This window comes from Staurois parvus, unplaced genomic scaffold (assembly GCF_062004578.1).
Source record: "Staurois parvus isolate SC_StPar_1 unplaced genomic scaffold, SC_StPar_1.0 ptg002828l, whole genome shotgun sequence".
Classification (NCBI taxonomy): Eukaryota; Metazoa; Chordata; class Amphibia; order Anura; family Ranidae; genus Staurois; species Staurois parvus.
In genome coordinates, this window is record NW_028320624.1 from 34,080 (window position 1) to 55,593 (window position 21,514).

At 46.6% G+C, this 21,514-nt stretch overlaps 1 long non-coding RNA gene across 1 annotated transcript; it reads left to right on the forward strand.

Moving 5' to 3' along the window:
* Positions 1 to 4,555: 4,555 nt before the first annotated feature.
* LOC149429069 (uncharacterized) lies at positions 4,556 to 10,306 on the forward strand. Its single transcript, XR_016310615.1, has 2 exons — positions 4,556 to 5,002; positions 9,903 to 10,306. It is a non-coding gene; the product is annotated as an uncharacterized LOC149429069 (long non-coding RNA).
* The last annotated feature ends 11,208 nt before the right edge of the window (positions 10,307 to 21,514 follow it).

A 21,514-nucleotide genomic window follows, 5' to 3' on the forward strand; every position in this document is an offset into this window, starting at 1 on the left:
CGTTGGATTCGTCTTTGGTAAGGCTAAGTTAGCCCCCAAGCCTGATCATACTATTCCCAGACTTGAACTCTGTGGGACTGTATTAGCAGGGGAGATTGCAGACTTCATACAAGAAGAACTAGGTGTCAACATAGATGAAGTTCAGTATTACACGGACAGTAAGGTCGTATTAGGTTACATCTACAATCAGACGAGACGATTTTATGTTTACGTCAGTAACCGCATAGAGAGAATCAGGAGGTCCTCCAAACCTGAACAATGGTACTATGTACCATCCGAACTTAATCCAGCAGATCATGCCACTAGACCTATGTCTGTAGGTTCCTTTACTAACTCTACTTGGCTTACAGGTCCGGAGTTTCTGCTAAAACAGGCGGACGATTGTGTACAGGAAGTTTTCAGCATCCAGGATCCGGATAATGATCCAGAAATCCGCGCTGAAGTCAGTGTATTGGTCACTGGAACAAAGCAAATCTCCAGCCTCGGTAGCCAGCGCTTTGAACGTTTCTCCAGTTGGATGAGACTCGTCAGGACTATCGCAAGGTTAGTGCACATTGCGAAATGTTATCACAATACTCACAAAGATAAGGATTGTCATGGTTGGCACGTCTGCCATAAACCCTTCTCTGCGGAGAACATCTCTCATAGTGAGTCCCTCATAATACGTCACGTCCAACAAGAGGAATTCAATGTAGAATGGAAGTGCTTATACAACAAACAGCAGGTTCCAATAAAAAGCCCTCTTGCCAACTTAAATCCAGTTATTGACAGTTTTGGCTTGCTCAGAGTTGGTGGTCGTTTGAATCAAGCCCACCTAAGAGTTGCAGAACAAAATCCTCTTATCATTCCCAGCAAACACCATATCACCGTCTTGCTGATCCGACACTACCACAAAAAGACTGAACACCAGGGCAGGCAAATCACTGAGGGCAAGTTACGGTCTGCTGGCCTTTGGATTATAGGTATGAAAAGACGTGTGGCCCAAGTACTGCATGACTGTGTTCACTGTCGCAAAGCTAGAGGAAAACAACTACACCAACAAATGGCTGATTTGCCTGCGGACAGACTATGTACAGAGCCGCCTTTCACCTACGTTGGCCTAGACGTCTTCGGGCCATGGATGGTGTCCGCACGCAGGACCCGTGGCGGTCACGCAAACAGTAAGCGTTGGGCTGTACTATTTACTTGCATGAGTGTGCGAGCCGTTCACTTAGAGGTCATAGAATCCATGGACACATCCAGCCTTATTAATGCCTTAAGACGGTTCTTTGCAATCAGAGGACCAGTGAAACAGTTGAGGTCTGACCGTGGAAGCAACTTCATTGGAGCCTGTAGAGAACTGAACATAGACACCAAATCCATTCAAGATCACTTGGCGGAAAAGGGTTGCACCTGGATTTTCAATCCTCCTCATAGTTCCCACATGGGGGGCTCCTGGGAGAGAATGATCGGCATCTCACGCAACATCTTGAATTCTATGTTGATGGATGTAAACTCTTCAAGACTCACACATGAGACTCTAGTCACCCTTCTCGCTGAAGTTTCAGCTATCATCAATTCTAGACCCCTCGTGCCAGTATCTATGGATCCTGAAACACCAGCCGTACTGACTCCAGCTATCCTACTTACCCAAAAAACTGAGATTACGCTATTACCTAGTGGAGAATTTACTCATGCGAATATCTACCAAAAACACTGGAAACGTGTACAATACCTAGCTGATTACTTCTGGAACAGGTGGCGAAAGGAGTATCTCAATATTCTTCAAGGAAGAAGAAAGTGGCAACACCACAAACCAAACCTAAAAGAAGGTGACCTCGTGTTAATGAAGGAGCAACATACCGTACGGATTGACTGGCCTATGGGACTAATTACAAAGGTTCTTCCTAGCAAGGATGGCAAGGTTCGTAAAGTGGAGTTGAAGATCTTCAGAAAGGGTGAGCTTAAAATATTCGCAAGGCCAATTAATGAACTCATTTTGATACTACCCATTGAGAACATTCCTGCTGGGTGAACTCTACTGAACTTGAACTTTGTGGTTCTTCTCTATTCCAACTCGGAATCTACTATATTGTTATGTTTATTGCATTCTAACATGTTCTTTGTTACAGGTTGTTTTATATTTTATGGACATTCGTCATAGTGAAATCCCTTATGGAATTTCAGACGGGGAGTGTGCTGTTCTCCTCATATTTGTTATTTAACTGTGCATTGTATTACCAATTCTTATTTCACCATGTTGTTTCTATGTCTTGATCTGTTGCTGCCATCTGCTGGCCAGAATTTGCATGCTGCATGCCTTTGTTATAGCTAGTAAGTGTTTTCTCTGCTGGGCGTGGTTTTAGGCAAGCCTTGGTTCTGGTCACTTCCTGCAGCCATTTTATCTGCTGTATAGCTGTGTGACAGGACATTCAATACCCTGGGCTTGTGAAGGCATCAGTTTTTGACCAGCAGTTAGCCTCAGGAAAGATTATAACAGGACAGCATGAATACCTCTACTACCTTACAGTATTGTATCACTGTTTGTCGCTGTATTTTGGACCAAATAAACCCACGCTGATTTCATTCCTGTGTATACGTTTAGATCCGTCTAACCTGAACATCTGCCGGTCCGGTCTGCTCCACTGCTTGGATACGAAGGTAGGAAGTTACACAGCCATTATCAGTTATACCTTCATTCGCCTTCATGTGGGGACAGAACAAAGAAAAAGAACTAGAAAAGCTACAATTTGTGGGGAAATTGTGTGAAGTGTTCTTGCCTCCACCAGTGGTCTACAACTGGAGTGGGCGGAGTAACTGGGTGGAGTGGCTTGTCACTCAGCTGCCTGCTCACACACCTGGGTTCCTATGGCAACTCACTATACAGCAAGGGCAGAGTAGAGCGGTTAAAAACAAACTGCTCCAACTTGCTCACTTCACTGGCGGTTGCCAGGTTCAAACAGTTTTATTTTAAAATTATAAATCCTAAACCGAAGAGCTTTATATTGTGAGAATCACAAGACCCAGACCTACATTTTGATGCATAGTATGTCTCTGAAATATTAAAAATGAAGGCACAGTCGCAGTTTAGAAATTGCCCTTCAAATTTGAGGTGGCTAGAGTGGAGTTTCAATGAATGTCAATGGGCAGCGTGAGTTGCAAACAAATAGTCATATTGTGAAAACTATCAGGACTATGGCTTAGCCGTGGACATTTTTAGTGGCAGCCGGGATAGCTGAACGTTTTGATATAAGATATGTGTAGGTGGGCTTGAAAATGAGGGAGTGATGGCAGTTTAGAAATCATGTCCTGATTTTTCAGCTCCCACTCTAGTTTTGAACATTCCGCCATTCATTCCTATGGGACCAATTTCACCACAAAAACGCCGATATTTTGTGAACTATTTTGCAAAACGTTCCACAAAGTAATAGCACACCAATCGGGAACAATCCGCACGTTTCCGTATATTACTGTCTATGTAGTGTAAAAACTGGGAGGAGTTAGGGGGGTAAATTTGGCTATAATAATAAGAATATATATGTGAGATAACAGGAAGTGGTCGCCATGCAAGAACACTTAACAAACAAGACATAGAAGGAAGAAGAAGGAAGAAGAAGCAGGAGAAGAAGAAGTAGAAGAAGAAGGAAGAAGAAGAAGAAGAAGAAGGAAGAAGAAGAAGAAGAAGAAGAGGAAGAAGAAGAAGAAGAAGAAGGAGAAGGAGAAGAAGAAGAGGAAAGCAGAAGAAGAAGTAGAAGAGGAAGAAGAAGAAGAAGAAGAAGAGGAAAGCAGAAGAAGAAGAAGAAGAAGAAGAAGAAAGCAGAAGCAGAAGTAGAAGAAGAAAGCAGAAGAAGCAGAAGAGGAAAGCAGAAGAAGAAAAAGAAGAAGAAAGCAGAAGAAGAAGAAGAGGAAAAGGAAAGCAGAAGCAGAAGAAGAGGAAAAGGAAAGCAGAAGCAGAAGAAGAAGAAGAAGAAGAGGAAGAAAGCTGAAGAAGAGGAAGAAGAAAACAGAAGAAGAAGAAAGCAGATAAAGAAGAAGAGGAAGAAGAAGAAGAAGCAGAAAGAAGAAGAAAAAGAAGAAAGCAGAAGAAGAAGAAGAAAGAAGAAGAAAAAGAAGAAAGCAGAAGAAAGAAGAAGAAAGAAGAAGAAAGCAGAAGAAGAGGAAGAAAGCAGAAGAAGAGGAAGAAGAAGATGAAGAAGAAGAAGCAAAAAGAAGAAGAAGGAAGAACAAAAAGAAGAAAGCAGAAGAAGAAGAAGAAGAAGAATAAGAAAGAAGACAAAAAAGAAGAGAGCAGAAGAAGAAGAAAGTAGAAGAAGAAGAAGAAAGCAGAAGAAGAGAAAGAAAGCAGAAGAAGAGGAAGAAGAAAGAAGAAGAAGAAGAAAGCAGAAGAAAAAGAAGAAGGAGAAGAAAGAAGAAGAAGAAAGAAAAAGAAGGAAGAAGAAAGAGGAAAGGAAGAAGATGAAATAAGAAGAAAAAAGATGAAGAAAAAGAATAAACAAACAAGACATAGAAGGACGAAAAGGAAAAAAGAAACAGACGAATGCTTGTTGTAATTAGAGAATATTTGCTTCTCCCGGAGTTTCCATCTCGTTGTACATCAGCCTCCCCGTACTGACCCCGGGGTGACACCATTAGTTTCAGTGAATGTCCCATGACACCCCGAGAGTGGTGAGTAATCCCCAATGATGGGGGGGGGTGATGGAGACATATTCAGCTCTATATGACACACACGGCTACGGTTCCTCAGGGGTTAATGATTGCACAATGGATTATATGAGCCAATATTTGCTGAATCTCTGCCCCGCCCCCGTCTGGTAACTAAACCGAGACCTTTATCTGCGGGGAGCCGGCTTACTCTGCATTTATCGACCAGGAGAGACTATCGGCCGCGGCGTGCCACACCGGACAGAACACAATGGCCAACTGGGCTGCCTATCTCCTCATCTTCTGTCTCTTGGCGGCATCTCAGGCGGCGCCGATTCCCCAGGACCCCCAAGATTTGGGAACAAGCTCTGTACCCAGCAAAGTAAGTTCCCGCCAGGCCGATCCATTCAGTGTCGGAGGGGGCACACTAAAATATATAGAGAAGGACTAGAACCCGTCAGGTTTATATTGCTGTCTGTGTCTCCACTGGGGATGAAGGTGGCAGGAAATCACAAATTCTCTAGGTGTCACCAGAACCAGAAATCTTCCAATGGGGACACCTCTTCAGGTGACAGTTGGGGAGGAGCTTCAGTTCCTGAATTTCTGGCGCAGAAGTCGATGTACAGAAGGTCTCTAGTCTGTGAACAAGGTAGTATTGGATTGTAGAATTGTAAATTTGACCCTGCCAGAGCCTTTTTTTTTGCATTTTTTTGCACACAGAAGACCTGGAGACCCTGGAGAATAAAATAGTGGCAGTTCCATTTTTTTTTTTTGTTTCGCACGGTGTTAGCACAAAAGTTTAGGAAATGCAAAATTTCAGCAAAAATAGTCAAAAGTTAACTTTAGAGCACATAAACAGAATGTATTACTCAATTTTGTGATCACATATAAAAGATGCCCACATGGAAGAAAAATATATTTTAAAAATATTCTTCTCAAATACTATAATTTTGGCCATATTCAATATATTTCAAAATATATTTAAATATATATATATATATATATAATTATTATTATTATACAGGATTTATGGCGCCAACAGTTTGCTCAGCACTTTACAATATAATAGGAGACAATACAGTTCAATACAAGAGGGATAGGAGGGCCCTGACCCTGGGAGCTTACAATCTAGGATATATATATATTGTATGTTGAAATGCGTTTTTATTAAAAAATATATGAACAATATTTTAAAAAATACATTTCAAATACACTGTATGTCTTTAAAAATACAAATCTACATTTTTGGAATGCGTTTACAAATATATGTAAAAATATATGTTAAAATGACTTTTTTATATGTCAAAAAAAAATCTGAAGAATATATTTAAAAAAAATATATTTTTAAAAATAGTTTTCATCTATTTTGAAATATATTAAAAATCGCATTTCAACATTCAGTACATATATGTGTGTGTATTGAAATATATTTTGAATTATAAAATATGAAAGCGGCCAGCTACCCCCACATAGAAGAAAAATATATTTGAAATACTACAATTTTGGCCGTATTCAATATATTTAAAAAAAAAATATATATATATATATATATATATATATATATATATATATATATACTGTATGTTGAAATGCATTTTTTATAACATACAAAAAATATCAAAAATATTTTTAAAAATATATATTTTTTAAAATATATTCTTCAGATTTTTTTTAACATTTAAAAAAGTCATTTTGACATATATTTTTATATATATCTGTAAATGCATTCCAAAAATGTAGATTTGTATTTTTAAAGACATGCAGTATATTTGAAATGTATTTTTAAAAATATTATTCATATATTTTTTAATAAAAACGCATTTCAACAGCGTCCGGACTGGAAGGGGGTGAAAGTGTCCAGACAGGAAGGGGGGGAAAGTGTCCGGACTGGAAGGGAGTGAAAGTGTCCGGACTGGAAGGGAGTGAAAGCGTCCGGACTGGAAGGGGGTGAAAGTGTCCGGACTGGAAGGGGGGGAAAGTGTCCGGACTGGAAGGGGGGGGGGGAAGTGTCCGGACTGGAAGGGGAGGAAAGTTTCCGGACTGGAAGGGAGTGAAAGTGTCCGGACTGGAAGGGGGTGAAAGTGTCCAGACTGGAAGGGGGGAAAGTGTCCGGACTGGAAGGTGGGAAAGTGTCCGGACTAGAAGGGGGGTGAAAGTGTCCAGACTGGAAGGGGGGGAAAGTGTCCGGACTGGAAGGGGGGAAAGTGTCCGGACTAGAAGGGGGGTGAAAGTGTCCAGACTGGAAGGGGGGGAAAGTGTCCGGACTGGAAGGGGGGGGAAGTGTCCGGACTGGAAGGGGGGGAAAGTGTCCGGACTGGAAGGGGGGGAAGTGTCCGGACTGGAAGGGGGGGAAAGTGTCCGGACTGGAAGGGGGTGAAAGCGTCCGGACTGGAAGGGGGTGAAAGCGTCCGGACTGGCAGGGGGGAAAGTGTCCGGACTGGAAGTGGGGTGAAAGTGTCCGGACTGGAAGGGGGGGAAAGTGTCCGGACAGGAAGGGGGGAAAGTGTCCGGACTGGAAGTGGGGTGAAAGTGTCTGGACTTGAAGGGGGGTGAAAGTGTCCGGACTGGAAGGGAGTGAAAGTGTCCGGACTGGAAGGGGGTGAATGTGTCCGGACTGGAAGGGGGGTGAAAGTGTCCGGGCTGGAAGGGGGGTGAAAGTGTCCGGGCTGGAAGGGGGGTGAAAGTGTCTGGACTGGAAGGGGGGAAAGTGTCCGGACTGGAAGGGGGGTGAAAGTGTCCGGACTGGAAGGGGGTGAAAGTGTCCGGACTGGAAAGGGGTGAAAGTGTCCGGACTGGAAGTGGGGTGAAAGTGTCTGGACTGGAAGGGGGGGAAAGCGTCCGGACTGGAAGGGGGGGAAAGCGTAAGGACTGGAAGGGGGTGAAAGTGTCCGGACTGGAAGGGGGGAAAGTGTCCGGACTGGCAGGGGGGAAAGTGTCCGGACTGGAAGGGGGGAAAGTGTCCGGACTAGAAGGGGGGTGAAAGTGTCCGGACTGGAAGGGGGGGAAAGCGTCCGGACTGGAAGGGGGGGAAAGTGTCCGGACTGGAAGGGGGGGGGAAGTGTCCGGACTGGAAGGGGAGGAAAGTGTCCGGACTGGAAGGGAGTGAAAGTGTCCGGACTGGAAGGGGGTGAAATTGTCCGGACTGGAAGGGGGGAAAGTGTCCGGACTGGAAGGGGGGAAAGTGTCTGGACTGGAAGGGGGGGAAAGTGTCTGGACTGGAAGGGGGTGAAAGTGTCCGGACTGGAAGGGGGGGAAAGTGTCCGGACTGGAAGGGGGTGAAAGCGTCCTGACTGGAAGGGGGTGAAAGTGTCCGGACTGGCAGGGGGGAAAGTGTCCGGACTGGAAGGGGGGTGAAAGTGTCCGGACTGGAAGGGGGTGAAAGTGTCCGGACTGGAAGGGGGGGAAAGTGTCCGGACAGGAAGGGGGTGAAAGTGTCCGGACTTGTAGTAGTGAAAGTGTCCGGACTGGAAGGGGGGTGAAAGTGTCCGGACTGGAAGGGAGTGAAAGCGTCCGGTCTGGAAGGGGGTGAAAGTGTCCGGACTGGAAGGGGGGGAAAGTGTCCGGACTGGAAGGGGGGAAAGTGTCCGGACTGGAAGGTGGGAAAGTGTCCGGACTAGAAGGGGGGGAAAGTGTCCGGACTGGAAGGGGGGAAAGTGTCCGGACTAGAAGGGGGGTGAAAGTGTCCAGACTGGAAGGGGGGGAAAGTGTCCGGACTGGAAGGGGGGAAAGTGTCCGGACTAGAAGGGGGGTGAAAGTGTCCAGACTGGAAGGGGGGGAAAGTGTCCGGACTGGAAGGGGGGAAAGTGTCCGGACTGGAAGGGGGGGAAAGTGTCCGGACTGGAAGGGGGGGAAAGTGTCCGGACTGGAAGGGGGTGAAAGCGTCCGGACTGGAAGGGGGTGAAAGCGTCCGGACTGGAAGTGGGGTGAAAGCGTCCGGACTGGAAGGGGGGGAAAGTGTCCGGACAGGAAGGGGGTGAAAGTGTCCGGACTAGCAGGGGGGAAAGTGTCCGGACTGGAAGTGGGGTGAAAGTGTCTGGACTGGAAGGGGGGGAAAGCGTCCGGACTGGAAGGGGGGGAAAGCGTCCGGACTGGAAGGGGGTGAAAGTGTCCGGACTGGAAGGGGTGAAAGTGTCCGGAATGGCAGGGGGGAAAGTGTCCGGAATGGCAGGGGGGAAAGTGTCCGGACTGGAAGGGGGGAAAGTGTCCGGACTGGAAGGGGGGAAAGTGTCCGGACTAGAAGGGGGGTGAAAGTGTCCGGACTGGAAGGGGGGAAAGCGTCCGGACTGGAAGGGGGGGAAAGCGTCCGGACTGGAAGGGGGTGAAAGTGTCCGGACTGGAAGGGGTGAAAGTGTCCGGAATGGCAGGGGGGAAAGTGTCCGGACTGGAAGGGGGGAAAGTGTCCGGACTGGAAGGGGGGAAAGTGTCCGGACTAGAAGGGGGGTGAAAGTGTCCGGACTGGAAGGGGGGAAAGCGTCCGGACTGGAAGGGGGGTGAAAGTGTCCGGACTGGAAGTGGTTAAAGTCCAACTGTGGTCAAAGAAACCACTTTAGAACTGCTGCTCCTCTCAGATGAAGGAACTTGGGTAGTCCTGTAAATGCCAACAATGAGAATGAAAGAGTGAGAGAGGGCGCCACCTTCTAAGTGTAGTTTATTAAAAACGATTTAATAGCAAAAATATAATGCACTCACTTTGTGACAATGGATACTGGAGTATAACAAGGATGTGGTCCAATCTGTCTACCCTGGCATGGATCATCTGCTGGGGAAGGGGTAACCAATGACCTTGTCACTGGGCGTCATGCAGGGCCGGACTGACCATTCAAGCCCTCGGGCACTGCCCGAAGGCACGGGGTCAGTAGGGTCCTAATGAAATGCCCCTTGTACCTTTTATAGGCTTTTTTTGAGTGTCGGCAAGGAGACAGGGGCCCCACGATCCCCTATTGCCCGGGGGAACCATGAGTTGTCAGTCCGCCCCTGGCCTCATGTACACATGAAATCCTCTAGACGTTTAGCTCTCCTGGCAGCAGAAACACGCTAAGCTCGCCAAAAACATGAGTAAACGCGGTACCGCGTTTAGCGATTGGACGTTCATTCATTTGATTGGCCAGAGTATTTTCCGTTGAGATGAATAAGTGCCCATTGGTTTTCATTGAGTTGAGTTCAGAGGCTTTGCCAAAAAAAACCTCCAAAAGCTCCTAAGCTCACGTTTGCGGTGTACACGAGGCCTCAAATATTTTCCAAAATGAAATTCCATCCTAAGTAATACTTTGACTTCCCTTTAGGTGACCACAGCCTTACGTCCCCATCTGAAGGATCTGAAAGCAGGTGGTAAGAAGGAGCCACAACATCAGCACAATATGGATGGGTCAAGCCAAGCTTCTTGCATTCCCTGCATACTCACCTTGCTTCCTGGTCGATGATGAAGATTCCACATCCCACCACATTCCAGAAGGTGATGCTGATCCCCCCTCTTCTCTGTCCTCCTGTTCTTGATTCACTTCACCCCACACCAGGTACACAGACCCGAGAACACAACAAAGACTTCTCCCCAATGGAACCCATAGGAGGTACAAGAAACCATTGGTGGTGGACCTCTGTAGCATCATCCAACCTATGGAGATCGGTGTAGGGTGGGCCGAGCCGTTTATAGACTGGAGTAACAAAAATAAAGAAAACATGTACTGTATGCAAAGCTGTTTTCTCTGTTGACTCTCCATTTATTTTCACGTCAGTTTTAAAATGTGCTCAAAAGTCTCCTTCTCCTGGCAGAAATGGTGAAATTTCAGCATTGATATTGAAAATCTGACCGATCATGCCGGAAAACTGTCTTTATTGAAGGATAGTGATGATAGGACGCCATTTATTATGACGTAGTTGTTCGGCTCCTTTTTAAATCCTAATGATACCAGAAATCCCCCAAATGGCCCGGATCAGAAGTCTCCGCCCCTGGATCAGAAGTCTCCTCCTCCTGAAAGGTTTGGCCTTGGTAGGGACCCACAAGGGGACACACACAGGGTACAATGGCAATTAAAGGTTCATTTCCCACATCTCTGGCTTTTTACATTGCAATTAGTGTCTGTGTATACATAGTCCAAGGCTCAAAATTTCCACTCGCCTGCTCGCATTTGGTGAGTGGAAATAACGTGGGGGGCGAGTGTTGTCGCTCAGGTATACTCTTTATTCCTACTAAGGGGGATATTTGCAGACTGTCCCCTCCACAGCGCACCAATCAGAAGTGGCCAGATTCTCCTCCAGCCCCCTCCCCGAATGCCTGGCAGAACGGAGTTGGGCAGAGCTCAGGGTACACATGAGGTACTCCGGGCTGTCAGTCTCTGACCATCTCATGTATCATGTCTGCTGTCTCTGTCCATCTCCAGTTTCATATCTATATTCTCTGACCATCTCCTGCAGTATGTCTGCAGTCTCTGACCGTCTCCTGTAGTGTGTCTGCAGTCTCTGACCATCGCCTGTAGTGTGTCTGCAGTCTCTGACCGTCTCCTATTTTATGTCTGCAGTCTCTGACCATCTCCTGTAGTATGTCTGCAGTCTCTGACCATCTCCTGTACTGTGTCCGCAGTCTCAGACCATCTCCTGTAGTATGTCTGCAATCTCTGACCATCTCCTGTACCATGTCTGCAGTCTCTGACCATCTCCTGTACCATGTCTGCAGTCTCTGACCATCTCCTGTACTATGTCTGCAGTCTCTGACCATCTCCTGTACTATGTCTGCAGTCTCTGACCATCTCTTGTACTGTGTCCGCAGTCTCAGACCATCTTCTGTAGTATGTCTGCAATCTCTGACCATCTCCTGTACTATGTCTGCAACCTCTGACCATCTCCTGTACTGTGTCCGCAGTCTCTGGTCATCTCCTGTACCATGTCTACAATGTCTGACCGTCTCCTGTACTATGTCTGCAGTCTCTGACCGTCTCCTGTACTATGTCTGCAGTCTCTGACCATCTTGTGTAATATGTCTGCAGTCTCTGACCGTCTCCTGTACTGTGTCCGCAGTCTCAGACCATCTTCTGTAGTATGTCTGCAATCTCTGACCATCTCCTGTACTATGTCTGCAATCTCTGACCATCTCCTGTACTATGTCTGCAATCTCTGACCATCTCCTGTACTATGTCTGCAATCTCTGACCGCCTCCTGTACTATGTCTGCAACCTCTGACCATCTCCTGTACTGTGTCCGCAGTCTCTGGTCATCTCCTGTACTATGTCCGCAGTCTCTGGTCATCCCCTGTACTGTGTCCGCAGTCTCTGGTCATCTCCTGTACTATGTCCGCAGTCTCTGGTCATCTCCTGTACTGTGTCCGCAGTCTCTGGTCATCTCCTGTACTATGTCCGCAGTCTCTGGTCATCTCCTGTACTATGTCCGCAGTCTCTGGTCATCTCCTGTACTATGTCCGCAGTCTCTGGTCATCTCCTGTACTGTGTCCGCAGTCTCTGGTCATCTCCTGTACTGTGTCCGCAGTCTCTGGTCATCTCCTGTACTATGTCTGCAACCTCTGACCATCTCCTGTACTGTGTCCGCAGTCTCTGGTCATCTCCTGTACTGTGTCCGCAGTCTCTGGTCATCTCCTGTACTATGTCCGCAGTCTCTGGTCATCTCCTGTACTATGTCTGCAGTCTCTGGTCATCTCCTGTACTATGTCTGCAATCTCTGACCGTCTCCTGTACTATGTCTGCAATCTCTGACCGTCTCCTGTACTATGTCTGCAGTCTCTGACCATCCCTTGTAGTATGTCTGCAGTCTCTGACCATCCCTTGTAGTATGTCTGCAGTCTCTGACCATCCCTTGTGGTATGTCTGCATTTTCTGACCATCTCCATTTTATGAGATAATTTACGAGGGCATTTTTAGGGGCGGAATTAGGGGCGGGGCAGGGTAACAGTTGGGTGGGGCAACTGGTGGTGAGCAACTCTTAAGGCCTGGCTAGTAGCACAGTAAATTTTGAGCCCTGACATAGTCAAAGAGTTTGTTAGCTCTCAGGTGGATGCAGACTAGATACTGAGTCATGGGGAGCAGAAAAGAACTGTCATAAGACCTGTGCAACAAGGTAATGAAATATTATAAAGATGGAAAAGGATATAAAAAGATACCTAACTGTATGTCAGGTCTGAGGGATGAAACATCAGGAGAGACTGCAGGAATCAAAAGTGGTTGTAAACCCTTCCATATACCCAAACAAGTGACTGGTCTCAGGTGATACACAAAACCTCCTACATACGTTGTACCTGTTTATCTGTACCATCTGTCCCCCTACATCCATTCAAAGTGCAGAATATACACAGGATCTCTCAGCTCTGAAAAAGCAGGGGGTGGAGAGCTGACATTACATCAGTGATGAGAGCTCTGACAGCTGATTGAAGGGAAGAGACACCCCCCCCCCCTTCACACAGCAAACAGGAACAGAGCTGAGGCTGTCAATCTGCCGGAGGTCCCTCCCCTGTCACCATTTTTCTCTGGGTGTCAGAAAAAATTCATCAGAAGTGATTTATGAAGATAGCAGAGGAAGGAGGCAGCAGACAGAAATGACACTTAGTGCTCTGGACTGAGACAAGTACACACTATAGAGGGGTGTTCTTTGTTCATATTTCATGTCTGAGGTTTACAGCCACTTTATTTAATACATACATGTAATTAAGGGGTGTATGTGGAGGATGGATGTAAAATAGTTTTTACCTTGGGAGGTACCATCCCTATGCCTTAAATGTGTCTAGGGCAATATCATTTGGGACTCTGATTACTACCTGCAGAAGTGTGACACCAACCAACAATGTCAATATATAAAAAACATATTTTATTGATGCATTCTACATACACTATAGTGCCAAAAGTATTGGCCCCGCCCTCCCAATCTTGTGATTCAGGTGTTCCAATCCCCTCCATATCATGTGATTCAGGTGTTCCAATCCCCTCCCAATCATGTGATTCAGGTGTTCCAATCCCCTCCATGGACACAGGTGTATACAGTCAAGCCCCTAGGCATGCAGACGGCTTCTACAAACATTGGTGAAAGAATGGGTCGCTCTCAGGAGCTCAGTGACTCCAAGCGTGGTCCCGTGATAGGTGGCCACCTGGGCAATAAGTCCATCCGTGACATTTCCTGGCTACTAAATATTCCACGCTCAACTGTTAGTGGGATTATAACAAAGTGGAAGCCACTGGGAACAACAGCCACTCAGCCACCAAGTGGTAGGCCACGTCACATGACAGGGAGGGGTCAGCCCATGCTGAAGCGCACAGTGCGCAGAAGTCGCCAACTGTCTGCAGAGTCAATAGCTAAAGACCTCCAAACTTGGTGTGGCCTTCAGATGAGCCCAACAACAGTGCGTAGAGAGCTTCATGGAATGGGTTTCCATGGCCGAGCAGCTGCATCCAAGCCTTCCATCACCAAGTGCAATGCAAAGCGTCGGATGCTGTGGTGTAAAGCACGCCGCCACTGGACTCTAGAGCAGGGGAGATGTGTTCTCTGGAGGGACCAATCACGCTTCTCTGTCTGGCAAGCTGATGGATGTGTCTGGTTTTGGCAGTTGCCAGGAGAACGGTACTTGCCTGACTGCATTGTGCCAAGTGTAAAGTTTGGTGGAGGGGGATTATGGTGGGGGGTTGTGTTTCAGGGGTGGGGCTTGGCCTCCTAGTTCTAGTGAAGGGAACTCTTAAGGCGACATTTTAGACAATTTCATGCTCCCAACTTTGTGGGAGGAGTTTGGGGATGGCCCCTTCCTGTTCCAACATGACTGCCCACCAGTGCACAAAGCAAGGTCCATAAAGACATGGAGGAGCCAGTTTGGGGTGGAGGAACTTGACTGTCCTGCACAGAGTCCTGACCTCAACCCCATAGAACACCTTTGGGATGAATTAGAGCGGAGACTGCGAGCCAGGCCTCCTCCCCCGACATCAGTGCCTGACCTGACAAATGTGCTTCTGGAAGAATGGTCCAACCTTCCCACAGACACCCTCCTAAACCTTGTGGACGGCCTTCCCAGAAGAGTTGAAGCTGTTACAGCTGCAAAGGGCGGGGCCAACTCAATATTGAACCCTACGGACTAAGACTGGGGGGCCATTAGAGGTCATGTGCGTGGAAAGGGCGGGGCCAACTCAATATTGAACCCTACGGACTAAGACTGGGAGGCCATTAAAGGTCATGTGTGTGGAGAGGGCGGGGCCAACTCAATATTGAACCCTACGGACTAAGACTGGGAGGCCATTAAAGGTCATGTGCGTGGAAAGGGCGGGGCCAACTCAATATTGACCCCTACGGACTAAGACTGGGAGGCCATTAAAGGTCATGTGCGTGGAAAGGCCGGCCGACCAATACTTGGGGCAATATAGTGTATATCACAAAAAATCATCATAAAATATTGTGATCTTAAAAATATGTGAACATTGTGTTACTTTTGCATAAATATATATCTGTTCCTGAGATCCTAGTCTTATGTGGCCGACACGTTTCGCTGGAAACCCGCTTCCTCAGGGCCTTGGATCTCGCTATACAAAGACTGTGATCTTATGGCCCTCTATAGTCCCCCATAGTGCTTGATTTTATTTTGGGAGGGGGGATTTTTGATGAGACATAATGTCCATACATTTTGGGGGGGGGCTGTTTGGCATCTTCGCCCTAGGCACTAGATGACCTTGTCCCAGCACTGCTGGTCTGTACTCACTAATATCCCTGGATATGTGGATGCCACCTTCCAATATCAGCCAGACAGGTCTCCTGTGAACTCTTCAGACCAGATCTACAGAAGAAAATCCCTCCAGTCAGATCCCGCAAAGTTAAGTTTAGTTCCCTTCGGGCTGGGAACTTCTCCAGCTGCCCTCCACCCTAGGCCTCAAACTATTTATGCGCTCTTCAGCCACCTACTGGGCACCACTACCTTCCAGAACCAGGGGGGAAGCAATCAAACTCACAACCTGTGAAACTCAGAGCAAACCAGAGCGATCACAAGCTGCTCCACGGACTAGAGAGGAGCTAAAGAACTACATTTTACCTAACCTAGCTAGCACCTAACTAGGAGGGTGCTCCATACAGTCTGGAGGAAAGAAGGGAAAGGATGGACATGGCTGGAACCTTTAAATACAGCAAGAGTGTGAAGCCAAGATGAAGAATACGGGGACAGGACCTCCAACTAGAGCAGGAACGTAAAACACTAACTTTAACCAGTATTATTTCACTGGAAGAGTAGTGGAGGCTTGGAAGAGACGTCCAGTAGAGGTAGTGAGTCAGCCAACTGAAAGTGGAGTGGAACGTACTTGGGACAAACATCGATCTATACTCAGACAAAAAAAGGTTTCACCGCTTGCCACCCGTCCTCAGGACATTTACTGCGGGTGGGCTGCACGGGGCAGTCTGGATCACGTACATGTATGTGATCCAGCCTGATCCTGTTTAGGAGCGCACAGCGGACACAGTGGATTGTGGCTCCCAGTATCGGGCCGCTTCAAGTTACACGATCACATGATCACAATGGCAACAAAGCTGTTATGAATGAATGTCAGTCATAAAAGCTACGCTTTCTATACAGTGATGCTGTGATTAGCCCACAGCTATCACATGGTACCCAGGCCAGTCTCAGCGCCCTGTACCATGTGATTAGCTGTAGCCGATCACAGATCATAGATCACTAGTAGTCACACCTGTTATAAGTGAAACCCATTCATGACAGTTTAAAACATTGCCATCACAGCGATTTTCATTGTAGCAACAAAGTGTAGAAAAGTAGTACAGTGTTACTATGGTGACAACAAACAACTCTGATGAAAGTGTGTTAAAATAAAAAAAAAATATATATATATATAAATATATATATATATATATATATATATATATATATTTATTTTTTTTTTAACATACTGTCACCAGTCAGTATCCCTGATCATTGCCACACCAGTCATATGGTGGCACTGTACTGCATTGGTGATAGTATGTAAGGAATTGTAAAAAAAAAATAAAAAATAAAAAACACACATTTTATTTAATTTCTTCATTTTCCAAAGTATTGTGACAAATAATTACAAAAACTCACCACGCCTCTTGCTAAATGCTTCGGACTATCTACTTTCCAAAAAGGGGTAATTTGGGGGGGATTTGTACTGTCCTGACATTTGGGGGGGATTTGTCCTGTCCTGACATTTGGGGGAGATTTGTACCGTCCTGACATTTGGGGGGGATTTGTACCGTCCTGACATTTGGGGAGGGGGGATTTGTACTGTCCTGACATTTGGGGAGGGGGGATTTGTACTGTCCTGACATTTGGGGGGATTTGTACTGTCCTGACATTTGGGGAGTATTTGTACTGTCCTGACATTTGGGGGATATCTGTACTGTTCTGACATTTGGGGGGGGGGGGATCTGTACTGTCCTGACATTTGGGGGATTTGTACTGTCCTGACATTTGGGGGGATTTGTACTGTCCTGACATTTGGGGGGGGGGGGGGTTGTACTGCCCTGACATTTGGGGGGATTTGTATTGTCCTGACATTTGGGGGGTATTTGTACTGTCCTGACATTTTGGGGGATTTGTACTGTCCTGACATTTGGGGGGGATTTGTATTGTCCTGACATTTGGGGGGATTTGTACTGTCCTGACATTTGGGGGGGATTTGTACTGTCCTGACATTTGGGGGGATTTGTATTGTCCTGACATTTGGGGGGATTTGTACTGTCCTGACATTTGGGGGGATTTGTACTGTCCTGACATTTGGGGGGGATTTGTACTGTCCTGACATTTGGGGGAGATTTGTACTGTCCTGACATTTGAGGGGATTTATACTGTCCTGACATTTGGGGGGATTTGTACTGTCCTGACATTTGGGAGGATTTGTACTGTCCTGACATTTGGGGGGGGGGGGGTTGTACTGCCCCGACATTTGGGGGGATTTGTATTGTCCTGACATTTGGGGGGTATTTGTACTGTCCTGACATTTGGGGGGATTTGTACTGTCTTGACATTTGGGGGGATTTGTACTGTCCTGACATTTGAGGGGATTTATACTGTCCTGACATTTGGGGGAATTTGTACTGTCCTGACATTTGGGGGGGATTCGTACTGTCCTGGCATTTGGGGGGATTTGTGCTGTCCTGACATTTGGGGGAATTTGTACTGTCCTGACATTTGGGGGGGATTTGTTCTGTCCTGACATTTGGGGGAATTTGTATTGTCCTGACATTTGGGGGGGATTTGTCATGTCCTGGCATTTGGGGGGATTTGTATTGTCCTGACATTTGGGGGGATTTGTATTGTCCTGACATTTGGGGGGGGGTCAGTACTGTCCTGACATTTGGGGGGATTCTTACTGTCCTGACATTTGGGGGGGATTTGTCCTGTCCTGACATTTGGGGGGGGTTTGTACTGTCCTGACATTTGGGGGAGTTTGTACAGAAATGCCCGTAGCGAAAGAAAGAAGAAATAGCGCAGGGCATACATGACTAGGCCCAGAGTGGGGGAAGGAAGAGCAGAAAGGGTTAAGGTAGCTCCAGGGGGATTTGTTATTGTTAGTGGAGGGTAGCTGATTGGTAGAGGTTGGTGTAGGTGGGGTTTTGCTGCACCTTAGGGTGGGAGGTTCTGTGAGGGGGCGTCAGTTAGCTGGACGGCAAGAGTGTGAGCTTCCCTCCCGCCCTCCCTGTTTGGGTGAGTTTTGGGTCCCTCCAGGTGAAGGGGGGGATTCTGTTGGTTCATGGGCGGTTGTTGGTGTTTGGAGGCGGTTCTTAGTTGGACGGTAAACAACAATGGTGTGGGACCCATCGGTGGTATGGGGGGCCCGGGGACATTCCCAGTTAACCGAGGTTTAACTGGAAGGTGGTGGTGCTGCACTGCGGACGGTATGGTTGTCTCCGAGCTGGTTGGTTGCGGCTGGAGGCCTAGTGTATATGGTTGTCCGCAGGTGCATTTCGGATCATTTTGGGGTGCTTTCGAAGACCAACAACAATTCTGGGGGTTTCTGTTATACGGCATGGTTGGTGGCGGTTGTTGGTCTTTGGAGGCGGTTCTTATTTGGAAGGTAAACAACAATGGTGTGGGACCCATCGGTGGTATGGTGTGCCCGGGGACATTCCCAGTTAACCGAGGTTTAACTGGAAGGTGGTGGTGCTGCACTGCGGACGGTATGGTTGTCTCCGAGCTGGTTGGTTGCGGCTGGAGGCCTAGTGTATATGGTTGTCCGCAGGTGCATTTCGGATCATTTTGGGGTGCCTTCGAAGACCAACAACAATTCTGGGGGTTTCTGTTATACGGCATGGTTGGTGGCGGTTGTTGGTCTTTGGAGGCGGTTCTTATTTGGAAGGTAAACAACAATGGTGTGGGACCCATCCGTGGTATGGGATGCCCGGGGACATTCCCAGTTAACCGAGGTTTAACTGGAAGGTGGTGGTGCTGCACTGCGGACGGTATGGTTGTCTCCGAGCTGGTTGGTTGCGGCTGGAGGCCTAGTGTATATGGTTGTCCGCAGGTGCATTTCGGATCATTTTGGGGTGCCTTCGAAGACCAACAACAATTCTGTGGGTTTCTGTTATAAGGAATGGTTGGTGTATTGTAACTTGAGTTGCTATTAAAAGGCCATGTTGGCCATTTACTCCAAAATTGGTGTTATGTCTTTTGTTAGTATAATTGGTTAAGGGGAAGGGGGTTGGCACGGAACGGTAATGGTGGTAATGGGGAAGTGGACGAGCCTATCTCTGGTTTAATAGTCATGTCCTGACATTTGGTGGGGTTTGTCCCATCCTGACATTTTAGTGCCTCAAGAAATGAGATGGGCCGTCAGTACATCAGGATTGCCCCATTTACAGATATACATCCCATAGTTTGTAGGCTCCATAACTTTCACACAGACTAAATAATACACTGATTTGGGGTATTTTATTTTACCAAAGAAATAATACATTTTAGCCTAAATTAATGAAGAAACATTTTATAACGGAAGAAAGAAAAATGTGGTTTTTTTTTTAAATGTTCAGTATTTTTTGTTTATATAATAAGGAATAAAAAAAGCCAGTGGTGATCAAATACCACCGAAAGAAAGCTCTATTTGTGTGGAAACATTTTGACATAAATTGAATTTGGGTACAGCGTTGCATGACAGTGCAATTGCCACCCTCAGTAGTGTGGTGCGGAATAGCATAAAAAAAATGGCCCGGTCATGTATATTGAAATATATTTGGAAATATAATGACTACGGCCCAAAATTGTAGCATTTCAAATATATGTCAATATATTTGGGAAGAATATTTTTACAATATATTTCAAATATATTTTTCTTCCATGTGGGGGCCCCATTGATCCGTGCAGAGTGCGGGTTTTGATGGTCCACTTGTAGATGTGACTAAAACTTGGTTAGTTTGCCTTTAAGTTACCATTTCTAGAATTATGATGTTTCTCGGGGTCACCTGGGCCGCCATGTAACGCGTTCTGCATGAAAGATACAACCTCACAACCGTCAATACATGTAATCTTCTAATGTGGTGAAGCTTTCAATGGTCTGTAAATGGTGACTCCCAGAACTATGGGGAGGTTCTATGACATTAGTCCTAATCTCCTGATTGCGGGATGTTTGTACGATGCTGAAAGGATTAGGCGTCCCTCCTGTCATCTCACCAACCTAAGGAGCCTGTTTATAAAGGAGAGATGGAATCCCTGGCTGGAGGTTCTCAGAGGATCAGGAAACGTCTTTCTGCTTCTGTTACCCCTTCGGGAACATTGCTGAACCTCACCAAGGAACGCCATGTGGCCAAAAGCATCTGGAAACCTGACCACCACATCTGCTAGGTAGCCAAAAGTGTGGACCCCGCTCCAGATGATGGAGGACAGGTATCTCCAGGGAAGGGTGTGGTGAGGTTACATCATACGAAGACACAGTAGACAATTGTATTCTCGTGGTAACAGTTTGGTGAAGACCCTTTTCTGTTCCACCATGACTGTCCCTCCTGTATACAAAGCCAGCGCCTTAATGACATGGTGTGACCGGTTTGGTGTGGAGGAATGCGAGTGTCCAACACAGAGCCCCTGACCTCAACCCTACTGAATACCTTTGGGATGAATTGGAATGTTGATGGTGAGCCAGGCCCTCTCATCCAACATCAGTACCTGACCTCAGAGATAGGCCCAAATCCTCCAAAATATTGTGGAAAGCTTCCCATATTTTAACCTTTAAGGGGGAACAGCTCCATATTATTCCTAGATTGTAAGCTCCCAGGATCAGGGCCCTCCTTTCCCTCTTGTAGTGAACTGTATTATTGCTGTATTGTCTCCCATTATATTGTAAAGCGCTGAGCAAACTGTTGGCACCATAAATCCTTTATAATAATAATAATATTAATGGTCATGGTGGTGGGGGTGGGGGGACTCCATATTAATGGCCATTGGGACCAACTGCATATTAGTGGTCATTGGGGACCAATTCCATATTAATGGGCGTTGGGGACCAATTCCATATTAATGGGCGTTGGGGACCAATTCCATATTAATGGGCGTTGGGGACCAATTCCATATTAATGGACGTTGGGGACCAATTCCGTAATAATGGCCATGGGTGGCCAACTCCATATTAATGGCTATGGGGGTATCAACTCCATATTTATGGACATGGGGGGACCAACTGTATAATACTGGCCATTGGGTACCAATTCCATATTAATGGCCATGGGGGCCAACTTCATATTAATGGCCAATGGGGACCAATTCCATATTAATGGCCAATGGGGACCAATTACATAATAATGGCCATGGGTGGCCAACTCCATATTAATGGCTATGGGGGGACTAACTACATATTAATGGACATGGGGGGGTCCAACTCCATATTAATGGACATGGGGGGACCAACTATATAATAATAGCTATTGGGGACCAATTCCATATTAGTGACCATTGCGGAACCAACTTCATAGTAAT